This window comes from Plectropomus leopardus, chromosome 18 (genome assembly GCF_008729295.1).
Source record: "Plectropomus leopardus isolate mb chromosome 18, YSFRI_Pleo_2.0, whole genome shotgun sequence".
Taxonomy (NCBI): domain Eukaryota; kingdom Metazoa; phylum Chordata; class Actinopteri; order Perciformes; family Serranidae; genus Plectropomus; species Plectropomus leopardus.
The window spans coordinates 570,691-595,884 of record NC_056480.1 but is presented as its reverse complement, the minus strand read 5'-3'; the positions used below and the strand labels follow the sequence as shown (position 1 = coordinate 595,884).

Sequence of the window (25,194 nt, the reverse complement as noted above, 5' to 3'; positions counted from 1 at the left end):
GTTTGAGGTGGCAGAGGTCAGTCAGAGTTTAAGGTCGGGTGTTAAAGTTGATGGTTCATAAACCTGAATTGGCTTCAGCCCAAAAATTACAGAACATCCTCAAAACTCAAAATGAACATCTGAAGCTCAGAGGAGATATTGTAGGCCTGCGGTCAGTTAATCAACTGATGTTTGTTGATGACGTTGCGGCGAGTTCCTTAACATTTGACAAAAAACAATAAGATTCATATGTTTTCACTTGTGCAAGATATTTGAATATTATTTATAAAATATTTGCACCACCTGCAAGAAATAAAAGTACAAGTTTCAGCAGAGATAAAGCAGAAAGTCTCCTGCTGGTTGTTTCCTGACTTGTCTCCCTGAAGAAGGTCTGCGTCCTGTGAATGTGTTAAACAGATTTGTGCAGACTCTCGTGTGCACAAGCTTTTCTTCTGTGAATCACAGCTGAATGCGGATAACAAAAAGCTTCCTGTGATGTCAGAGAGGCAAAACGTGAAGATTAATGTCCGCACGATGCCCGATGCCGACAGATGTTTAACATTTTGCTGCTCTGTGCAGTAAAATAATAATAAAATATCTCTCTCTGGTGTCACTTTAACACTACTCCCCGAGCTGATGATATAAATTTTCACAGTGGTGGAGCATCACACTTCAAAACTTTGGCTGGAAAATATTTACAGTATAGAGCAGATTTCAAGAACATGTGAGCACGCCGCCCACAGAAATAACTGTTTTTTTTCTCAATGACAAAAAATTATACAAAATAAAAAAAAACACTGGTTAATCTGGTTATCATTTAGGATGAACATGATTCTGCCATGACCTCCATGGGCTCCGGTAGTGGCTGGACCCCCGAAAGCTTCGTCTTTTTACCCCCTTATGGGCGGCCCTGCATGTGAGGCAATTTAAAATGCTTTATAAAGGCAAAAAAAAGCATTCAAAAGTGATAAGACTTAAGCAAAATTACATCACTCATAATTGTTATGCAACTTTTCTGTTATTTCCTTCTTGTTATTTTTGGTTTTGCTTTTTTTATCGTCTTTTTGTTTTTGTTTTTTAATTTTCAGGGTTTTTTTTTGGCTTCTTTTTACAAATTTAATGATAATATTAAATTATTAATATAATATTTAGTATTAATATATAATAATATATTATTATTATATTATTATATTATTAATAATAATTTCCTTGCTAAATTTTAGTTCATTTCCTCTTTAGTTAATCGTTGCCTTCCTCCCGTTTTTGGAAGAAATCAAGCCATTTTTCTCAGCTTTTAAAGAGTTAACCACCCATGTGAGGTGAATTGTTTGCAGAATGTATTTTTCATTTATCAGAAAAATGATGATTTTTTTCTGAAATTCAGATCTGAAGACGTCTTTGTGCATCTTGTGGTTTTGATACTTGTTGAGCTCTAATCAGTGAAATCAAAAATCCCCCAGACACTCTGTCACAGCAGAATTACAAGCATCCCGAGATTTAGCTGCACATCCTCTCCCGAACAAAACAAGAGTGACCGCAGCCAAGTGTCTTGTGTGCGACGTCAGGCTCTGGAGCTGCTTCACTGACTCTGAATGGAGAGCAGGTTTGTCAGCATCAACATGTGAGCGATGCAACAAACAAAAGTCAGCCAGAGAGAGCGAGAGAGAGTCTCTAACGTCACCGAGAGTCCATCAGGGGACAGAGGCCGCTTCAAAACACATTGAAGATTTTTTTTAGTTCCCCAAGTTCCCTTAAAAACATCTAAAAATTCAGATGTTTTCCATCGCAGATCCTCCGCCCAGCAGGGACCTGTAAAGCACACAGAATTACATCAGAGAGAAAGAAAGAGAAGACGAGGAGGAGGAGGAGAGAGAGAGAGGAGGAAAAATTCTTCAAGTATGAGAAAATTTTACAGCTCTCCTCCCCTCTCTCTTTCTCTTTTTTCTCCTCCTCCTCCTCTCTCTTTCTGTCCATTGCCCCGTCCTCCTGCTCCCGCTGGTCAGTCAATGAGAGCGTCACTGAGAGAGAAAGTCATCAGCTCACAGCAGGTAAGATGCTGCTTCACACTCTCCAAACTCCTCTCATTCAAAGTCATTCAAGAGATTTTGAAATGAAAGTTTGTGCATGCAATTTTTAATTTAATTTGTAAATGAATCAGTTCAAGCTGAAACAATGAGGCACAAAAAAGGAATCTGCAGAATTTTTATTATTAATTGATAAATATTTCCTTTTTCCAGCTTCTCAGTTCTGACGGTTTTTGATATGATGCTGGATTTTTTTTTTAATTGCTAAAATTAGACAAAAGCAAGCAGCCTGGGGTTTAAGGAAATGATAATATAATGATAATGTGCAAAAAATAAATCAGTATTCTGAATAATTTAACAAAAAGGTTTTAAATGCATTTATTTTATCTGCACAGAAAATGCACTTCTCACCTCCAACTTTCGCACGACTTTTGTGACTGCAAGTGATTTTGCATTTTGTACGATGAGTCATAAACTATGAATGTTCTTGTGTAATGCCATAATGTTGTTTATTTTTCTTGTATAATCAACAGTCTGCAGGTGGGATGAGTTTATTTCAGCCTGATCAGTATCAATCAAAACAGAAACAAGACAGATTGTTGTAGAAATATCAAGAAAAAGATGCAAAAACGAGAATTTTTATTGGAAACAAGTGAAATCACCACTTTGGCACATTGTGACTTGTTTCTGCAGGTTTTTTAGGGGTAAATGACGAATGAAAGTTGAGATGAGGATGTTCTGGTGTCAGGTGGTTGCACGTCAGATTAAATGCATGCACGTGTTGAAATGTGCTGCATTTTTAATGACAGTTGCAGCAGCTGGGATGGAGATAATGCAAATTTATGTGAAAACCACAAACCCTGTGAGTGACAGAGCTGCTTTTTCTTTTCCAAATGATTTCATGTGACCCCGACCTGTGAAAGTCTCCGTCTGGATGTTCAGACTTCAGTGAGTGCGTCACTGAGTCTCGTTAACGAAGGCGTGTAACGGCTGTCAATCATTATGTCAGTACTAGCAAATCAAAGCATTGTAACACGCTATCCACCTGCAATAAAAACTAAAATGATTTTGATCAAAAAATCTTAATTCAAGGTCTTCCAGCTAGCTTTTTTCAACCAGTTACCTCCTTCAGTTTGTTCTTATTGAGAGAAAAGTTGCAGAAAAGATAGAAAGTGGACCTTTTAATTAGGTTTTTGGGGGGCAAGGTGTACTAATACCATTCCCAGGGTCAAAAATAAGCATATAGGCTTAATTAAAAATGTCTTATTCTTAAAATATGCTCCACAGAAAACAGTTCAGTGGGCCACTTCACAAGGACTGCACCCACAGGGAAATGCTGCAGCACACATTTCTGTTAAAAATTTGACTCTGATGATGACGCAGCATACGGCGTAACATATGTCGTTTGCACCTCATTAAATATAGCGAATCATGTGCTCCAGTGTTTTTTTTAGTTGCAGTTTTTCTTTAGTGGCTCATTGAACTGTTTGCTGTAATTCGTCCGTTCTGTGAGCAGCGACCTCTGCCTGTGGAGAGGATGAAGTGCAAGAAGTTCCTTCAACTCTTGTTTTTACAGTCTGTGTTTAAAAGGTAGCAGCCTTTGCAGTTGACTTTTTTTTAACTTTATGTACCTACTTCCTTGACATAGCTACGTTATGTGACATATTACATCCTGCGCTAAACACGTAAATCGTTGATTGCGCAATGCACAAACTTTTGTTTAAGACCAACACCCAACAAAACCAGCTGTTTTATGGTGGGTTAACAGTGTGTTTCCAGTGGCTGTTTGTGGTTTTTTAGTGATCCATCGCTGTTTTTGCAGCATGGACAATACCACTTTTTTTTTCTTTTCAAACATTACTGCGTTTCCAGCTGGAATTGTGCACCCAAATCGGGATACTTTGAACCAAAACATGATCTTTTCCTCACCATAACCAAGTGATTTTAGATGCTATATTGTTGGCAACTGGATTTGCTTGAGTTTCATGAAGAAATTAATTTTTTTATTAGTTTAAAATGCTTCTTCAGTTCTGAACTGAAAAAAACTGAAGAAGACCTTCAAATTAAAAGTGAAACAGCTTCAAGCAACTCAAGTGAGTCCAGTTTCCTACGATTTAGCACGTAAAACTACCACGACCTGGATGACTGAGAGGTCGTTTACATGGCAAATGTTTTTACATGAAACATTAAAATGTAGTTGTGGTTTGGCCTGTCGTTCACACAGCAGCAGCTTTTTGGGGGCCTGAAAATGCAAACTTTTGAAAAACGTCAACCTTTCTGTCACGGTGTAAACTGGCAATGCACAGATGAGAACGGTGACGTCATGTCTGCACGTCGCGCATGGTGTTCTTCATTGTTGTGTCATTACAAAGTTACACCACCATCTACTGGTGTGGCATGCATACTACGGTGTTTTCGGTTGTTTTTAAAGGATCCATGTACACGAGGATGTTTTTGAAAAACACAAAGAAAAGACTTCTAAACGTGGCCTGAGAATCTTAACCATGTGGGGGTTTTTTTGTGTCTAAATATAATCACACATTAACCACAGCGTCGTTAAAACATAAAACATCATAATAATGTGCAAATGTATCATATTTGTGGTTTGCAGAAATGTTTAATGGAAACTTTTTTTCCAGAGATTAGGTTGGCGTCTGTGCAGGGCTGCTGCGACTGAATTTGCCTCATTTTATCGGATAAATATTAATTATGTTTGTTTATTAATTGGCCGCTGTCCTTCTGTCATTTTGCAAAAGTGGCCCCCAGGCAAAGCAGGTTCAGTTTTCCTGTGCAAGACGTTTTTAATTCAAGTTAGAAATAAATTTTATTGTTTAAGTGCCAAAAAATTAACTGCAGTTAAACTTCTACAAACACAAACTATTGATAATTAGTAAAAGTGCACAACTTTATCCTCCCATCTGAGTGCCTCCTGGTATCACTACTTACAGTCTTATCGCAGCATTAACCAGAGCCAAGTTTGTGTGTCGAGTGCCAAGTTTGTGTTTGAGCGCTCTGCTCAGGAGGAGTTTATTTTGGCAGCTGCAGCTCGGTGTGAACAGCAGGAATGAAACCCAGCAGCAGCGAGAGGAAAGTGAAGGTGTGCAGTCTTTATGGTGCATTGAGGGAGTTTCTATTGCCCTCCTGTGATTTCTGAGCACAGCAGCTGCAGCAGCTGTCACCAGCAGGTATTTACAAGCTAATTGTTCCCACTGAAGTCAATGGAGACGGCTCAGTAACGGGCTGCAGTCTAGACAAAGGTGTGCATTAAAGCGCAGATGCCGAGCTGAACTCTTTGTGTCGGGTCAAGTTAAATTAGGAACAGAGACGCTCCATGTGAGTCAGGTTCACATGTGACGAGCATCTGCAGGAGGAGACCTCTTGTGTCCAGCAGATAATTTTTAAGAGAAAAAAGTATTGCAGGTCATAAGAAGCTGAGTATTTTTGTATGTTTTTAAATATGACTGGACAAGCATGCACTCTGTATAAAAGTCAGTAGTTTGTATATAACCCTCACACAGGTGCATCTAAAAAAAAATAGAATATAATGAAAAAGTTCAGTATTTCCATCAGTTATTCAAGAAAGTAAAAATTTAGATTTAACAAAAATGTTTAAAACATTTTTTTAGTTTTAATTATGTGATAATTATGGCCTAAAGCTGGGGAAATGTAAAAAAAAAAAAAATAAATAAAAATATTTCAAAATATTAGAATATTTAATTAAAAGCTATTCTAGCTTTTATGAGCTTTAAGTTACAATCATCCAAATTAAAACAAAAAAATGCTCAAAATTTCAAGTTTTTGGGTCAAACAAACACCGGACTTTCTTCCAGGACACAGGTGTTTGTGTCCATTGAGTTGTTTTAAGGTACGATTGCATGTTTCATTAAGTGTGTAGCTTTACCTCAACCCTTTGAAGCCTGGATCCACATTAGTTTTCCTGCACTGAGTTCAGACGCCTTTCAAAAACAGTAAAAGCTTGGACCCAGAGCAGATTGGTTTGATTTCTTTCCCAAAACATAGTGAAGAAAAGAATGAGCAAATAGGCAAGAAATATCCCAAATATGGTAAGAAATTAGTAGATTTAGAAAGTTGTTTTTTTAAAAAAAAAAAAAAAAAAAAGGTTGGGACAAATGTGCTGAAAACTATTGTTACAGTTATCAACATTACTTATTTGTTTTTTTGTTGTTGATTTGCAGGTTATTTAATTTTCTGCTAACCTAAGCAGAGGGAGCAGGGATTCATCATTCATTCAGCAAACATCAGGACATAGATAAATTAGTGATGATGATGATTATAATAATTATTATTACTATTATATATATATATATATATTATTTTTTTTTAATTTTTTATAATTCCTTCCCCTGACTGCAGTCAGGGCTCAGGCCCTAATTATTTTTTTTTAAAGGCAAGGTTTTCCTTTAAACTGTCACCATGCACAAGATGTGGAAGTTTTTGGTGATAAACAAAACCTTAATTTGAATGATTGATTTAAAGTTTTGCACCCTGGAAATTGTTACAGACAAACCATTAAAAATGTATCATTTAAAAAAATTAAAAAAATTCAGAGACTTTATTCTAAAACGTTTTGGTTATTAAACTGAGCACTAATGAGCGATAGAATATTTGCATAATATTAAACAAAAATATTACGTTTACAAAATTACTATTACAGACTCCCATGTAAATCATGTATTTATTAATCTGAGCACGTTCTGAATAAATCGCTCATCACGTGTGGAGCAGCTGACGTGATGCTTCTGTTGTGGACTCGGGTCCAACTCGGGGACCAGCTGGTTTCAACATTCAAACCTGCTGCTGCAGAAAGTGGATTTGAGCTGGACGAAGGACACACAGCAGAAGCATTAACCAGCTTTGGTTGTAAATCTCTCGGGGGAGACGCTGGTTAGATCATTTAGGGTTTGACTCATATTTGTGGATTCTCTCAGCTACTGGACGTGTGCTGGAGGAAACGTCAGGGGAAATCTTTCTGACGCCGACTGTGGTCATATTTATCTTTTCCCTGCAGACCGCAGGCAGCAGTTTGAGATGTTGCCGCATTTCATGTCAAACATGAACAGTATTTATGGAAAAACCCACAAAGGGCCGTGTTGTTATTAAAGAGTTTGGATTCGACACTCTAAGGCCTCCATAGAAAAGAAACGGCTGGAAATGGCTTTATATTATTGCCAATTCTGTCCTAATTTTAACAGTCACTATCAAGTTTTATACATCATGTGATTCAGGGGAACCTGCCCTTCCTTTCTGGTGCTATGTAAGACCTTAAAAAAAAGTAAATAAATAAAATAAACTGTCTCGCTAAACTGGAGCAGTTAACAAACTGTCTCGCTCCTGCCAGGTTTTCCAACATAACACCTGTCATTGCGTGCAACCAATACGCACGGAGGTGGCTATAAATAGCGCCCATACCACTGATTCATCACATGTACCTGTAAGCCAGGCATCACCAACTGTCGGACCGCAGTCCGGATCCGGACCAAAACTTTGTATTATCCGGACCTGTGGCCAAGTTGTAATAAAATGTAAGAATGAGAACAATATTTTTTAAGGCGTAGTGCTGGGCAACTAATCGCAAATAATCGAAACTGACATTCAGAGCCTCTAACTGACATAATCTTGCCCATGTCGGGTATTTCGGTTATTTAAAAATTCTGTTAACCCTTTCCCAACTGGACTGCCAACTCCCACGCATCTGCCGTGCATCTCAGCTTTTGGGCTTTGTCTCACGCTCTCATAACACCGAGGAAAATCTCACTCCAAAACACAGCGAGGACAGAAGTGTTGAACAATTGTGTAAAAAAGTGAACGACTTTGACTCCAGAACAGTTGAGTGTTTGACAGCCACAGCATTTTATCATCATGGAGCAAACAGCTGATGGTCCGACAGCAGCGCAGTGAGACAGACAAACAGAGCGCAGCTTCTCCTCACAGCACCAAAGTGTCTGAAAGACACATCTGCAGAGGTGAAAGTGACTTCTTTAGACTCTACAGACGACTTTGTGTTAGTTTCAGGTTTAATCAGACTTTGGATGAATTATTTAGAAACAGTGTCTCATCCAGCCGCTCGCGCTGAGCTCTCATTATTAGTACCAGGGGCAGATGTAATGTTTTGGGGGCCCGGGGCCACAAGCACATGAGCTTATTTTCAACCTTTCTCTTACTGGGAATGTTGGCAGGCTGTTGGCAGCTGTAGGAGAAGTAGGCCGACTCAAAAGTTTTTCATTTTCGAATAAAATGATTAATAACACAGAAGTTTCATGGAAGTTGAAGTCAGTCCTGCAGTCAGGAGAAGTTTGCCTATTATCAGCACAGTGTGCTTAACCAATTAGATACGAGGATTTAGTTCATGAAATTTGCTTCATTTACTAAACAAACTAATCAAATCCAGTGTGACAAACAGTCTAAATAATCAGCCTTCAGTCTGAGCCGTCATCACAAATTACTCTCTCAGACACAAGTGACTTTTTCCGTCGTGGTTTATTGGCCGTCACGCTCCACTGTCGAGCCCATAAACAGCTAATGGCCCCACTTCTGCTAATCGTGACCAAAGTGGAGTCCGCTGAGCTAATGTCAAAATTTAAATGTGATTTCTGTCTTTGTTCCAGAGGAGGAAAAATCCCCGGAGAACGGAGGAGAGACGGGAGGAGAAAAGGAGCGTTAAATGTCATTGGCTGTGTGGGATGTGACCGCAGCGACAGCAGCTGTCAGAGATCTGCTTCACCTGCAGCTCCAGAGTCTCTAATCCGTTCATCTTTGGAAAGAATCGGCCTCGCTTCGACCAAACTAACAGCTTCAATCAGCTCACGTTTCCTCTGCATCTTTTTTTCCTAAACAACCTGAGGAGGATTTTTTCCTGCTCTGACCCCAGCGATGTTTCCCTTCATCCCCTCCCTCCTCCTCCTCCTCCTCCTGGCTGCTCCCGCCCTCCTCACCACATCAGCGTCCAACGAGTTACAGGTCAGAGGTCAAAGGACGCCGAGGGATGCCAAGCAAGACTCCATCAAGGTGAGCTAAACCTGCTCATCCTCTCTAAATTAGACGAAACATATAAAAATATCGACGCATCCTTAACAATGCAGCAGTTGCAGGAGGAAAAAGGAAAAACGTGTTCATTAACTTTTGATACTGTAACTACAACATTATACTCATTACATTTACTAAAGTAGGGATTTGAATGGACACATAATGTTTAACCCTTTAAAACCTGGAGCAACTTCATTTCTTGCGCTGCTTTCAGATGGCTTTCATGAGTATTTAAACACTTGATTTAAAAAACATGGGAAAAAGTAAATTAACAACATGGGAAGAAAAGAGTCACAAATTGCAAGTTGAAAAAAACCAGTAGTAAACCATATTCATAATTGTCCTAATTAGATATTTTAAAGTACGTTACAGAATTATTATATTTTTTAAGCAGTTTTTAAGGTCTTTTTTGGTCATTTTCTTTTTCTTTTTCTGTTTTTTAACTAATTTTCAGGAAAATTTCTTGTTCTAGTTACTAATTTCTTGATAATTTAGAGGTCATTTCTTCTTTTGTTGCTCATTTTCTACTTTCCATGTTTTTGAAAGAAATTTTAAATGGTTTAAATGGTTATACTATATATATATATATATTATATATATATATATATATATTTGTCATGTTAGGTCATGTTCTTGTCACCGACTTGTAATTTCTCACAATTTGTGTGACATCTCTTTCCAAGGCACTCATTGCCTTTTAGCTTTGTTTCTTTAAAAAAAAACCAAAAAACATTTTGCTCAGGTTTAAAAAGTTTAAATGCTTATGAAAAGCATCTAAACGCAACACTAACAGTAACCTTTAACAGTGGATTTTTTGGATGCACACTGGTTGTGTTCAGGACAGTTTTAGATTTTGGATGCAGCAAACATAAAAAATACATACTGACGATGATTTTTCCCTCATTGTTTTTGTTGCAGGTGGTGATTTCAGACGGCTGCGCTACTCAGGGGGATTCAGCTGATGTCAGCCAGGGAGGTAAAAAACTGTTTATTCGATTTGTCATCCTGGTTTTAACAATGTTTGACAGTGAAAATCTGTTGTTAACAAATGTAATTTTTCCTCAGTGAGTCTGTCAGTTTCGATTTCCTCCCAGTTGTAACCCTTAGGGCAAATTGGATTAATATCTTTCAAAAGCATAGGAAGAAGGCAATGTGCAACAACAGAAAAAAAGGGCCCAAAATTTGCAAGAAATTAGTAAAAAAAAAAAAAAAAGTCCTAAAAAATAGGAAAAAGTGGGGAAAATTAGAAAAAATAACAAGACAAGACTTGGAAAAAGTGCTTATTTATTCTCTAAATTTCAAGCTTTTTTCTCAACATTTCGACTTTTTTCTCGACCTTGTATTTCAACATTATTCTCGCCATTTTAACGTCAATCTCTCCATCTCGACTTTTTTCTCGACTTGCATAATGAAAAAAAAGTCTCTTCTTCCTCTCAAAATTATTTCTCAGGGTGCTTATTGTCTTGTTTCCCTTTTTTTTTTTCAAAGAAATTATACCATTTTCCTCAAGGTTCAAAAAGTTGATTCACACTCTTTCTCATCTCTCAGGTAAGGAACTGGACCTGACACCTGGTTCTCCTCTGGTCTTCACCCATAAGATCAAACTAGTTCCGTCGGGTTCGGGTTCTGGATCCGGGTCCTGCGGCTGTGAGGTGGAGTTCGCGGCCCTGCGGGAGCGTCTGGAGAGGCTGGAGAGGGAGGTGTCGTCCCTCAGGGAGAAATGTGGAGCTGACGGAGGCTGCTGCACCTCCAAGGAGAGCAAAGGTAGAACCGCCTCGTTATTTTTCTCTCAGACTTTAAATATTCACACTGCAGAACCTGCTGAAGAATCATCACATTTTTAGGTTTTCTTCAGCATCTAAGTTATCCAGATAGTCGTCCACACAGTTACGGTTAAACTGCAAACACAAACCACTAATTGCTAATAATAATACTTTTGATGGTGACAGTTCGCCCATTTGTGAACATATGCAGGACAACGCGTAAAACCCCCAAAGAAGAAGTAACTGTATTTACTGTATTTGTGCACAGTATTTTCTGTACGATGAAGAATTATTAAAAATGCAGATGTGCCTTAAACCTGTATTCTGTCTAATGGCCAGCAGGGGGCGACTCCTCAGTTGTTTAAAATAACAAATTGTTCAGAAGTCATTAAGAAAATGACCCTATTTTTCACTTTATTTATTACCTCTAGACATTTTTCAAAGGAGTTAATGGTCTCGATCACTAGTTTTAATTCTCCTTAAATGATGTACTTCTATATGAGGTGCTTTTTGTTTACAGTATCGAGCTCCGGCCCCGATGCTAATGTGTCTTTATGTGTCTTCACCTTAATGTTAATTTTGAGTGTGTTCACATGTGTGCATCATTTTCCAAATCTCTCACACACTCACAAACTCCAAAATGATTCCAAATTTCCGAATCATCTTTGGAAACTGTTCCTGTTGTAGGTATTTTTAATCTACTTCTGCTCAGCACTTGAGATAAATCTTATCTGTACTTAATTGTTGTTATATTGAATGTTCTGTGTCTCAGAGTAAAATGAGATTACCTGTATAAAAAAAGGTTAAATAAAGGTTACAGAAAGGTTGAATTGAAAAAAAAAAAAAATCAGACTTAATTTGGTAAAAGAGACACAAAAAAAAGAGGTAAGATATATTTTGTTTTATTGGATAGTGTTGCATGTTTGGTCTAAAGGTGGCGCTAGAAGAAAAGTCAGTCACCAGAAGACAAATCCAGATCCTGATTAAAACATACTGTAATAAAAGCACCGAGGAAAATTTTGAGGGATGTGAAACAGGAAGACATGAACCAAAACATGAATCATGCTGCACTGCTCCTTTGAAACTTATTGTACGACGATGAATCAGTAATTGTTAAAACATAAATCAATACATGTCGGGTCTGACTCACACTTCACAGTCCGTATATTTCTCATCTTTCTTCGTGTTGTAACACTTTCAGTCACGATCGGCCCGACCGCAAGCACATGTCTCTGTTTCAGCCAATCGCATGAGTTCATATTACTTCACTGTTTCTGCCTGTAGCTGCTTCTCCTCTCCCACTGACTCATCTCACACACACACACACACACACACACACAGCACTGAAGCGTGACCTGCTGCACCAGACTGATGACAACTTTATCAAACAATCAAAGTATTTACATTCTTTAAAATTTGTTTTTATGGAGGTCAGAATTAAACTCTTGTTCTGGCTGTTCCAATTTCATTTTTTCTAACCAGAAAAACATAAAAACACATAAAAAAAAAACTACCGCCTCGAGGTTTCAGGATTACTGTCACAAATTCAGTATCTGACCGAATGTCTCCCCCACAGATCCTGAGATATGACGCTGAGTAATAGACAGAAAAGTGTTTTTGTAGAACATTATGATGTCACAGTAAGGTTGACCTTTGACCTTTTGGATATAAAACATCATCATTTCTTCATTTGATCCTGTTAGTCATTTGTGTGAAATTTTGTCATAATAAGCAAATGAATTCTTGACTTATGGCCAAAAACATGTCACACCAGCCTTTGACCACCAAATTCTAATCAATGCATTCATGAGTCCAGGTGAACGTTTGTGCCAAATTCGAGGATATTCCATAAAGCCCTCTTGACATTCAAAGATATTTAGGAATGAACTGGATGCAAGGTCACCATATCCTTGACTAACTTTGACCACCAGATTCTTATGAGTTAATTGTTGAGTCAAAGTGAACGTTTGTGTCAAATTTGAGGAAACTCTCTCAAGGCATTCTTGAGATATTGCATTCGCAAGAATGAGACATACAAGGTCACAGTGACCTATGACTACCAAATTCTTAGAGGTGCATCGTTGAGCCCAAGTTGACATTTGTGCCAAATATGATGACATTTTAAGTCGTCTTGAGGTATTGACCTCACAAGAATGATAAGACAAGGTCACAGTATCTTCAACCTTTGACCACCAAATTCTTATCAGTTCATAATTGAGTCCATTAGGACGTTTGTGCCAAATTTGAAGACATTTCTTTAAGTTGTCTTGAAATATTGCACTCACAACAATGAGATGGCAAGGTCACAGCATCTTCAACCTTTAACCTATGACCATCAAATTCTTATCAGTTCATTGTTGAGTCCATGTGGACGTTTGTGCCAAAAAATGGGGAAATTCCCCGGCTATGGCTTGGAGGCATAACAAGCACTTTAAGTGAACGTAAACTGACAGTGCCAGTTGGCCAGAGTGGTTACATTGCAGCCCGTTTCACTGCTGTAGCTGCAGCGGTGTTCTCTTAGTACTGAACCAGTTTCAAAAATTGTTGTCTCCGTGAGTCACCGTGACACAAAAACATGTGAAAATAGGGTCCAGATTTGAAAAATACTGTGTTTTTCCTACTGTATTGGAGTATTTGTACTCGTGACTGTGCTGTCAGTTAAATTGGTTTTGACAGATTTACATTCGATGCGGCCCATCACTCACATCCTCCGACAGAGTGGAGCTGACCTCTCAGGACTGATCCCATTAGAAAACTGGCAGCGCTCAAAGCATGAGCTAACAGTGTGTGTGTATGTGTGTGTGTGTGTGTGTGTGTGTGTGTGTGTGTGTGTGTCCTCCGCTGCTCTCTGCCCAGTGTGATCTCAGTCTCCTTCTCCTCCCAGTCCAGTGCAGCTCCCCTCCACCCTCCGCTCATTAGTGAAAACAAAGCAGCGTTTCAGTCTAATTAGAGTGGATTAGACCTCCGTCCCCCCCCAAAAACTGAAGAATGAAGAGGATGCTGTCCTAAATAATTCAAGACGTGCTTCAAATGAACTTTGAATATTGTGCTGCAGGAAACCAAAGCTTCTGTCGCTGCCCCGGTGGAGGTGAGGTGAGGACTGAGGGAGGACGTGGTTGTCAGTCAGTAAACCTCCTCAGTTTTCCTCGTCAGAGCTATCCTCGGGATGGACTGCACATTTTTAATTTCGCGCCTTACACCAAATGATTTTCAAACAATTTTAATGTTGCAGACAAATTTATAATTTTTAGTTTTACCTCGGTTGGTGCGCGTTCTCGTGAATCTTTTGGTTTATCTCCTTAAACGATGTCTGAGCCGTCTTTTTTCTTCTTGATGTTCCGACAGAATCAAACATCTATAATGTATTTTTTTCTATTTGTCACTTTTTTTATTTCAACATTAATTTAAACATACTGACTTTTAGACTTTATACAAAAATTTTAAATGATAGAGCTATAAAATTATCTACAGTCAGCAAAAATGTGAATATATTATTAGACCAAATTAGACAAACAAAACAAAATAAAAAAAAACCTTCCAATTTAAACCTTTCAACCCGAGAAAATTTAGAAAACTGGTGAGACTACATGGGAAAAACAGGCAATGAGCAACTTAATAAGAAGTGCTCTACAAATTGCAATAAATTAGAAGATTAAGAAAAAAAATTAAAAGCTAGGGAAAAATGTCTAGAGAAAAAAAATATATATTTATAATTATCATAATTATGTATTAAAAATTATGTTACAAAATTATTATGATTTTTTATTATAACATTTCTTTTTTTCCTTTTTCCGATCACTCTTTTTTAAGATTATTTTTTTAACCCAGCGACAGAGCGGGACATCCATCCCATTACAAAATGCAATAGCTTAAAAAACAGTTATGGTTTGAAAAAATATTACGAGAAAGAAGTAGTCGGTGTGTCTCCGTGTCCTCTATGTCAAACCCGTCTGTCCTCTGTCCCTCTGCTTCAGGTGCCGGTTGCTCCATCAAACCAGAGATCGAGTGTCCCAACGAGTGTAGCGATCAGGGGCGCTGCGTGGATGGAAAGTGCGTCTGCTTCCCTGGTTTCAGCGGGCCGGACTGCAGCGTGTCCAACTGTCCCGGAAACTGCAACGACAACGGGCGGTGTGTGAACGGACAGTGTGTGTGCGACCCTGGTTTCTCCGGCCCCGACTGCTCACAGAAGAGCTGCCCGGACGACTGCAACGACCGCGGCAGGTGTGTGAACGGCAGGTGCGTGTGCGACGCCGGATTCGCTGGACCCAGCTGCTCGGACGCATCCTGTCCTGGAAACTGCAACAACAGGGGGCGCTGCGTGAACGGACAGTGTGTGTGTAATCCAGGATTCACCGGTCCGGACTGCTCCAAGAGGGCGTGTCCGAACAACTGCAGCGACCGCGGACGCTGTGTACGGGAAATGTGTGTGCGACAGCGGGTCCACCGGCGCGGACTGCTCTGCGGATTCATGTCCAGGAAACTGCAACAACAGGGGGCGCTGCGTGAACGGACAGTGTGTGTGCAATCCTGGATTCACCGGACCAGACTGCTCAAAGCAGACGTGTCCTGATAACTGCAACAACCGCGGCAGGTGTGTGTGAACGGTAAATGCGTGTGCGACAGCGGGTTCACCGGTGCAGACTGCTCCGAGGCCGCCTGTCCTGAAAACTGCAACAGCAGGGGGCGCTGCGTCAACGGAGAGTGCGTTTGCGATGAGGGATTCGGCGGGCCAGACTGCTCTGAGAAAACGTGCCCGAACGACTGCTACGACCGCGGCAGGTGCATTGACGGTAAATGTGTGTGCGACAGCGGCTTCACCGGCGACGACTGACTGCTGAGACTTCCTGTCCCGGAAACTGCAACAGCAGGGGGCGCTGCGTGAACGGACAGTGCGTTTGCGATGATGGATTCACCGGAGCAGACTGCTCTGCAAAAGCTTGTCCCAAAAACTGCAACAACCGCGGGAAGTGCGTGAACGGACAGTGCGTTTGCGATGATGGATTCACCGGAGCGGACTGCTCTGCAAAAGCTTGTCCCAAAAACTGCAACAACCGCGGGAAGTGCGTGAACGGACAGTGCATTTGCGATGATGGATTCACCGGAGCGACTGCTCTGTAAAAGCTTGTCCCAAAAACTGCAACAACCGCGGGAAGTGCGTGAACGGGAAGTGCGTTTGTGACGTTGGCTTCGTCGGGCCGGACTGCGGCGCCAAAGGCTGCCCCACCAACTGCAACAACAAGGGGAGGTGCGTCAAAGGGAAGTGCGTGTGTGCCGGAGGGGGTTCACCGGACCGGACTGCAGCCAGTGTGAGGACGGCATGACCGGACCCAACTGCGATATCGGTGAGTCAAACCTGACAAATCCCAAATATACTGAATGAAGGTCTGCATAACAACGTCCAGTCTGTCAGAGGAGGGATGTAACGAGTACACATGTAATGAGTACATTTATTCAAACACTTTGATATCACGCAGCAGGCTTACATGATGTCAGAAAAACTGTGTTAGTTTGACTAAAACTGGACTTTTAACATGTTAGTTTGACTGAAATCACACTAAGTTGAATTTCTTAAACTTTGACTAACTTGAATAAATGCACTCTCCACTACTGCTGATGATTTTAAAAAAAAAAAGGTGTTGTAATATCAACCCAACTGCCAGAATAAATTTTGGCTTTGTAAATTTTCTGCAAAACACACACATAACATTTGTACAGAAAACTTTCCACAACGCTGCATAATAACTTTAGGCATAAAACCGCTTTGTTCTGGTTAGGAAAAGGTCGTGTTTTGGTTTAAAATATTCACTTTTTGTGGGAAAAGCAGTGCAGGATCGCCAAAAATCAGCAGTTTTTGGGGTTTTTTTATAACTCTGTCAGTGGCCTGTAGCCTGGCAGGCGTCACACCATCCAGCATCTCCTCCACCTCCATGACAAAGTCAGCTTACACGACACCACTTTAGAAAAGTTGATATGATACCAAAGAAACATAAAAATGTAACATATCTGTGGTTTACAGAAACATATAAATGCCAAGATTTGAGGTTTGTTCATTCAGTAAGTTAACCCTTTAGGTCCCGCTTTAATGTCACACATGCTGGTATCGCTCTGCGCACAAAATGTGCTTTTCAAAATCAAGCTTTAACAAAATATTATACATCAGTTTTATTTTCTACTTTTGAGTTTATATTTTTAACCATCATCACTCCCAACCACTTATATTAAATATACATTTTAAGGATACTTACCTTAAAATGCCAGGTTTTTGTCATGATGCCACTATGTTTTTAGACAAAAAAAAAACACACACACACACAAAAAAATGTTATTTTCAGTATATGATATACAAAGTAGTTTTTTTGATATTCACAGTCTGGGATATGTCAGTGATCAGCAGCTACATTGATTGTAACAGGTAACCTAGTGGAAATAGCATGTATTTCCTCCATATGGTCAAAATGACCTCATCAGGTGGAAAATAGTCAAAATGACAAATTCAGAGTCAAAAGCCCAGAATGACACCCAGAAATAATACAAGTCCTGTTTTTCTGCTCTGATGGCTGTGGGATCAAAAATGTCAGTTTGAATGGGTTTCAATGGAGCATTTTTGGACCTGAACAGTCTGAATGTAACTATTTAGTTTCCACAGTGTATTTTAGACTTATTGTAGGAGCTGAGCTGGAAACGCCAAGAATAAACAAAAATACAAAATCTTGCAAAAATGTATTCCATGTGCATGAAGACAGCAAAAATTATCAAAAACTGAAGAAATGAAAAGTGCGTAAAATGCATCAAACAGTCCGTCAGTGATCTCATCGTTTCTCCAAAGTCTGCTCAACAAACTTGTAAAGTTTTTATTTCATTGAGTACTGAGGTTGTTTTCATTCAATCTGCTGAATCTTTATTTGAGTCGTGTTGCTGTTTTGTTGTTTTATTTCGTCCTCCTTGTTGTTGCCGAGTTACGTTAGCACATTAGCTCGTGTGTTTGGGGCCCGGTCCAGCTGATCCCAGGGAGGGAACTGTTTCATTACCGGAGCAGCGGGGTCCAGATCCGCTGCCCATAAAACCCCCTGAGACTGCTGCTGTGTAACGGCTTCCTGTGCCGAGGCTGACACGGGACACGTGTGTGTGTGAGAGAGTGTGTTAAGTGTTTCCCCAAATGTGACCGACCTCTGATTGAAACACAAGGAGGGAAGTCCCCAAAAATCTGAGGCCTCAGCAGGAGAGAGATAAGTGGGCAGCAGTATGTTTCCATCCACCTGCTTTAAGGCAAGTTTGTGCCAAAATACCAGAATTCAAACTGTGCAAATGTTTTTAAAGCCTGACAGAAGACAGGTTGAGTTAAAGATCAGTGGTGCATTACAATTAAATCTATCAAATAAACTGCTGTGCCAAACCTGAGCAAACTGCTTTGATTTCCTGCAAAAACATGAGGAGAACTTAAAAATTAGCAAGAAATCAGTAAACAGTTAATAAATAAAAAGAAGTAGCGGTAACATGAAAATAACCTGGAGAAAAATGACTCAAAAAAGAGCTAAAAATCTAATGATTTTATAATAATTTTGAATATGGTTTTCTGGACATTTTTCCTTTTTTTTTTAATTTCCCCATTATTTAAAATTAATTTTCAGGTAATGACCCCAAAATTAATAAGAAATTAGTAAAAGTTATGAGAAAATTAGCCAAAAAAAGAAAGGTTAAACAACAAAACAGGATATGACTTGAAAAAGTGCTGACAAAAAAAATAAAAAAAATTCTGTGAATTGTATAAATTATTAATATGATAATGATTCTCTCTCTCTTTTTAGTTAATTTTTTTGAGGTAATTTCGTTGTCACATTTCTAGCCAAATTGCTGATTGTCTTTTTGTTTCTGAAAGACATCGAACCAATATGCTCAATATTTCAAAGCTTTAAATGCTTTGAATGCTTGTAGTGTAGTGTTTGCACAGTGTGGTATTAGTACTTTTTACTTAAGTAAAGGATCTGAATACTTCCTTTCACCTCTGGCTACAGACCTCCAGTCGAGTCCAGATCCAAGATTTCAGAGAGTGGGACATCAGAGTCCCGGGATGCTCCTCGCTCCTCCTCAGAAAATTCTTCTCACAGAGCCGCTCCCATCGCTGCAGACTCTGTTTTAACGTCAGAGCACTGACAGGCTGATAAAACTCAGAAAGACTCAAAACTAAAGAAAAAATCACATAAATAATATTTAAAGATGTGATGCAGTGACGAAGAGTTTCTGCTGCTGATAATTTGTTTCTGTTGCAGCATCTTGAGAATCTTCCTATAAACTGGAAAAACGTCATCCTCATGCGTCTTTTATAGAGTTTGTGTAAAATTTCTGCAGCGGTTTCTGAACGCATGTGTTTGTAGCCGGCCACACGCCCCCAGTGCGAATGTGAAGTTTTACTTTGGTAATTGGTAACGGGAAACATGACGTCAGACTCTCGCTGACCCACTGAGCAGAGAATTTTTCAGCATTCGTTTTATGAGAAACTCGTGCAGTTAAAGCGGACCTGTGAATTATTATTGAGGACGCCTTCGCCGTGTGCAGTCATACATCAGCAGCCGTGTGGCGCTGCCAGGCTGAGAGCGGCGTGCTGGCAGCTCCGCACACCGACACATGTTCCACTCTGTGGTTCAGTCAGCTGCACTTTCTGTCAGACAGTGATGAATGTGAACGCAGATGCAACATGACAGGATAAAACGATTCCCATGCTCATAAAATATGTCCCAAAACTGCGAGAATAAGTGTTTCTTCATAAAATAGAGGAGAATAGAACTCTTCCGTCCACAAAAGATCTCTCAGATCTTGTACTTATACCACAGTAAAAAAAATAAAAATACTCCTGAGACCAGTTGCACAAAAAGCTTTTCCCTTTCCCTCCCGTGGGCCCAATTTGGCCCCTGATTTCTAATTCACAATAAAAAAAAAAAAAGTGATTCACACTGAGAATTGTTTTGCACTTTTAGTAGTATACATGAGGTATCAGAGTGCATAAAACAGCATCAAAATAGAGTTTGTTTACCAAAAAAAGAAAAGGTGACAGTGGAGGATCCCCCACACCCCCAAACAGAGGTCCTAGCTAAGCCCCTAATGTCCCACAATCATAGAAATGTCCTAAAATCCTAGATATGTACTATAATCATAGAAATGTCCTAAAATCCTTCAAATGTCCCAAAATCTTAGAGATGTCTTAAAATCCAAGAAACTTCTTAAAATCATAGATATTTCCCAAAACATCCTAAAATTCTAGATACGTCTGTCCTATAATACTAGAAAGTCCTAAAAATCTGCAAATGAACTAAAATCCTACAAATGTCCTAAAATCCTACAAATGTCAAAAAAATGTCAAAATTCCAGAAACATCCAAATATCCTAGAAAAAGTCCTAAAATCCTACAATTTTCCAAAAAATCATAGAAATGTCCTATAATCCTAGAAAAATCGTAAAATCCTAGAAACCTCAAAAGATCCTAGAAAAGTCCAAAGATCCTAGAAATGTCCTAAAATCCTAGAAATGTCTAGAGCCCTAGAAACCCACAACATTTTAAGAAAACTAATTTTCCCACATCTATTTTCCTTATAAAACAGAGAAATAAAACTGTGCACCTTTTGAATTTAACTTTCTCACGGACACAGAAGACGGACGAGTCTTAATTGCCTCGTTGTAAAACACAATTTAGTCAAACTTGACAGAAACAAAATAAAACTCACCCAAACCGTTTTGGTTACTCTTGTTCGTAATCTAGTTAGTTAGTCCACTGTTCCAACGATCCCCAGCTCCGGTTTCATCAAAATAAATCCTTAATTCACCGAGTTACACGCAAAAACATTTCCTTCTACCAGTAAAGACCTCAGACTGAGCTCTGGTGGTGCGTGCTGTGCACTACATACATTGAGTTAAATAGACAGAGGAGCACGTGTTTAGGACGATATTGAAAAGCATATAAATACTCTGGTATATACTGTAATACTGTGATACCTCTGAGGCTTAGAAAACACAAACTAAACGGTTAATTTAATCCACAAATAACAGCAAACAGAAATGCAAACGTGGGACGAAATTGCAACAGAAATTAATTTAAGTCAAATCTATAGTTTGATCACAAAGACGTTCAGCTTCCTCTCACTGATCCGAACCGAATCTGGCCCCGAAATCTCGAGCCTGCATCAAACCTTAATGACAAAAACATCTTCAGAGTCTGAACGGCTTCACTTTCAGGCAGCAGATCAGATTGAACAGTTCGCTTCGATGTTTCGGTGCCAGTTAGCAAACGGCCGACGGTTTAGTGCCAGACGCTGATACATACATCACTCTGTTTTTGTAAAGGTGGACGTCTCAGTTTCAGTGAAAACACTGTACGTACGGAGGCCTGCGGGGTCAGTTGTTCCACTGCATCAATCACACGAGGAGGAAAAGAGACACAGGGGAGGAAAAGTTATTTTTCATGGAAAACTCAGGAGGAGAAAAGAAGATTTGTTTGCCTTTTCTGGAGCAGCGATGCATATCCGTGTAGCACATTTAAATTAATTTGATTTTGAATTTTACTTTTTGACTGGCCATTGAGGAAGTGAGGATGGAGCAGATACAAACAAGCCTGACGGCGGTGCATTCGGACTCTTTTGAATTAACAAAAGCCTTTTTTTTTTAAAATTCAGAGAGGAAAATTATAATTTAAGAGTGTTATCCACTTTGGAAACATTTAAAGTGAGAATGAATTTAAAATATAAATGTATATCAGGTTTGAGTTTATTTCATTTTGAACAAATAAAGATAATAGTAAAAAAAAAAAAAAAAGATAAAAAGAAATAAATAAAAAAAGCTTTGGTAATTAAACACAGTGATGAGTCGAAATTTTGTTGCCTTAAAATGTAAAATGATAAATAGTAATGTAAATGTATTGTGATTACATTTTATAGTATAATGGTTTTCGTTTTGGGTTTTTTTGTTTTTAATTCATTGATTTTATTTCTTTGGTGTTGCTGTTATTCCAGGTTATCCTTCGGTTAATTTAGGATGGACAAAAATAAGTTTCACCCTTTTCCTTTTTTTTTTGGTATTGATTGAAAAATTTTTGGTAAAAGAATCAATTTCTCTTAAAATAAATAATTAATTAGTAATTAATTCAGTTTAGTCTCGTCACATCTGTGATATTTTGGAGTATCACAAATATAACTTTCCTGTGATTTTTGTCTGTAAGGAGACACAGAAACACAGTTTTAACTTTGTCTTTTTTGTCCTTCTCTGCAGTCATGTCGGGGGTTCCTCAGCTGAGCGCCAGAGACATCACAGAGACGTCCGTCACTCTGTCTGGACTCCGCCTCGCGTCCAGTACGACACCTACTACATCACCTTCACCAGCCAGGTACAAATACACACTGATCCTGACTGAGTATGATAATGATAATACAAATAAATGGATAACAACAATAATAATTTAAGGTAAAAAATAATGATACAAAAGAGTAAAAAATACCAATAATGAAAAAAATAATAATAATAACAATATTTTAATATTTTTTCAAAAATTACAAAAAGACAGACACTATCCCCAAAGCGGGGTCAATCATATTTAAACATTTTCTGGGTTTTTTGGGTTTTTTTTTTACAACAACCAATATCACTTAACCGCCCAAATATATTATAACACAGTTCCACCTTTGAGAAAAAAATGTCCTTCTTCATTTGTAGACTTGCAGTCATGCAGATTTTCCTTAAAAACACAAAGGAATTTTTTTCCCTTTTTTAGTCGGGCCGTTCTCGTCTAATCAGGGCATAAATCACATGACATTACATCAAAACATGCTGAGTTTCGGTTTCACAGAAGACACAAACTGCGGTCTCCAGGGTGAAAGTCTCGGGTTTTTTGACTCGATCGGTTCACGGTGGAGGTGGCTGAAAGCTCGGTGAGTCTCTTAAAGATGTCTAAGAGTGTATTTGGGGTCAGTTTCACACACAGGGGGGCGTGAAAAAAGTGGTTGTTGTTTTTTTTTGGAGGAACTCTGAAAGTAAAGAAAGATACATGAAAGTAAAGTAAACAAATGACTGTTTTAAGGAGGTATAAATACAGTTTTTGTCCGCAATTTGAACAACGGCAGAATCAGATGAACACACACATATTTCTTGAGCTGATTCAGACAGCAGATGTGTTTGTCGACAGTCGTGGCTCGGAGTTTGCTCTCACGGAGTCGTGGAGGTCCCGCATTCAGAGCTGCTCGAAGGGTCAAAATAATCATACATCCGGTGATATTGAGAGGAAAAACTGTCTCTGAAGATTACTTAACATCCTCAGGGGGCATTAAAACATGACGACGAGGTCTGCATCACCTTAAACAACCTCTGCTGTGAGTGTGACCTTTGACCCGCAGATAATCAGACCAGAGCTCTTCTTCTTTTGATTTCAAATTAAAGAAAAAAAGGAGACACATTATGCAAACGGGACCTGAGGATTTGGACAGATGGAGAAAGTCTCCAGGAGGAATTATTGAACCTTAAATTGAACGCCAGGTTAGATGTAATAAATTCAGAGAGTTTGGATAAAGATTGTGTTTTAAGTGGCAGCTCTCTGTGCAGATCAGGTGTCTTTTCCATGGCAACCACGATAACAATATTCAGACAAAAAACGATAAATTTAAGGAGGATTCAGAGACTTCAGTAGCTCCAAATCTGATACATCTGCACACCAGATAAAAGCAAACTGAAGCTTATAGTTTTAGGCTGTGTTCATGCAAGATTGTGTGTTTTTGTTTGATCTGTGAATTTCCAGCTCAGCTCCTACAATAAGTCGAAAATACACTATTTTTAACATTTTATGGAGAAACACCAGCTAATTCCACTATAATCATCAAAATAAAATCTATTTAGCATGTAGCATATTGAAAATAATTCTTCTTTTTTTTTCCACCAAAAACAAAGTGGCATCATGACAAAAAAGAAATAGCATTTAAGGGGTTGAAATTCTGAAAATGAATGAATATTTGATATTTATGATTAGCACTGATGTTGTGAAAAGTGAGTAAAAAAAATAGTAAGTGTGATTTTGAAAAGTGCATTTTGAATTTGTGTATTTTTTTTTGTAAAAAAAAAAATTTAAAACATCAGTGTTGCTGTTAATCATTGACATATCTCAGGCTGTGATCATCAAAAATCTACTTAGCATGTAGAATATTACAAATAATTACATTTTTTTTGTTTTGTTTTTTATCTAAAAATATAGAAGCAACATGACAAACACACAGCATTTAAAGGGTTAAAATTCTGCAAAATAATGAATATTTGACATTTATGATTAGGACTGATGTTGGACAAAAAATTAGCTCAATGAAGGTAGAAAATGAAAAAAAAGAAAAATGTTGCTGCTAATCATTGAAATATCCCAGGCTGTGATAATTAAAATAAAATTAACTTAGCATGTAGTTTATTGAAAAAAAATAGATTTTTTGTGTGATTTTTTTTTTTTTTTTTAAAGCGCAGAGCGATATGAGAGTGCATAATATGAATGTGGGCCCTAAAGGGTTAATCCACAGTAATCATCTGGGAGCCTCAAGATGTCGACAAGAACAAATTTCTTCCCTGGAAAAGAAATTGACTCTTTTTGGTGATGACTGGATCAAAAAAGCCAAATTAAACATATTCTGACTCACTGCGTCGTCATTATCTAAACTTCATTACTCAGCAGCTCCGGAGGTTTTTTTCCTCACGTATGTTTATGAGAAACGTTATTTGCACGCTCGGGTCGCTGAGTGCAGCTGAAAGTACACAAAACCTCATTCAGCGTTTGCTTCAGGTGCTGCTCGAAAAAGAAGTGGCAGAAAATAAGTAATATAAAGACCTAAATTCTATAGTCAGTGAGCATTTTATATTTTATAAAAAACTTATAAAAAAAATACCCAAAAAAACTTCTCTCTCTCTCATCCAAACAACATGTCCTAAAAAAGTAATCTCGGTAAGATTTTCATTATTCTAATGAGTATTTATTGATTGTCATGACCTTCAATTTAATTTAATAATAAAAATAATAATACATTTTATTTATGGTCGCCTTTAAAGACACTCAAGGTCATCTTACAGATACAACAATAAGAAAACAACAAAAATATCAGGAAAAAAGTCAAATAATATAAAGCAAAAAGGTGCTGATATTTAGACTTGTGTCATTAAAATAATTACTAATAATAACAATAATAAACTTTATTTGCATAGCACCTTTAATAGAAGACATGCAGCCCAACATGCTTTACAAGAGAAATAAATTTACATGCACCAAGTGTTTCACATCAAAAGACATAGAAGACATAAAAAGACATAATAAAACCTGCATGTAAAAACAAAATAAAATCCAAATAGAAAGGATAGAATGCATTTTCACATGGATAAAAAAC

At 38.4% G+C, this 25,194-nt stretch overlaps 1 pseudogene; it reads left to right on the top strand.

Moving 5' to 3' along the window:
* Window positions 1-1,942: 1,942 nt before the first annotated feature.
* Window positions 1,943-25,194, top strand: part of LOC121957371 — a 46,133-nt pseudogene continuing 22,881 nt past the window's right edge.